Source organism: Buceros rhinoceros, unplaced genomic scaffold, assembly GCF_000710305.1.
Source record: "Buceros rhinoceros silvestris isolate BGI_N320 unplaced genomic scaffold, ASM71030v1 scaffold36040, whole genome shotgun sequence".
Taxonomy (NCBI): domain Eukaryota; kingdom Metazoa; phylum Chordata; class Aves; order Bucerotiformes; family Bucerotidae; genus Buceros; species Buceros rhinoceros.
Genome location: NW_010389613.1, coordinates 1 through 534, shown reverse-complemented (window position 1 = coordinate 534; position 534 = coordinate 1).

Sequence of the window (534 nt, the reverse complement as noted above, 5' to 3'; positions counted from 1 at the left end):
TAGGGGGTCAGCCACCCAGCACAGCTAAAAGTGAAGTGGCTGTGGGGGGACATGTGGGACAGGGATGGTGTACCCAGAGCTCGGCCAGAGTGGGGAGCAGAGCTCATGCTGTCTGCCAGAGCGAGGAGGGCAGTGGGCAAGCCCAGCGTGGGGTAAAGCTGCTCCTCTCCTGGGGCGTGCAGAGGACCGTGGCGGGGTGGGAGCTCTTTCCAGGTGGGCTTGACGGGTCGGGGCTGGCCCGACTGGATGCGTGCTGCGGTGGCTCAGCGGCCAGCGACTGCACAAGCGAACTGCCACCCCACCACTGCTCTCCTGCCCTGCGTGGGTACCGCCCCGGGGCAGAGGCTCCCACGCGTTTTCGTGGCATGGGGGCTGTGGTTGTGAGCACATCGGTGAGTGTGTGGGGCAGAGGCAGCTCGAGCGCCGCCTGCTCATGCCTGTGGGGTGACTGGAGCTCCAGCGCTTGGGAAACCTCAGCTTTGCAGCTGTGGCTGGTTGAAACTTCCACCTCCAGGTGGGCCTGAGTCTGGAGGG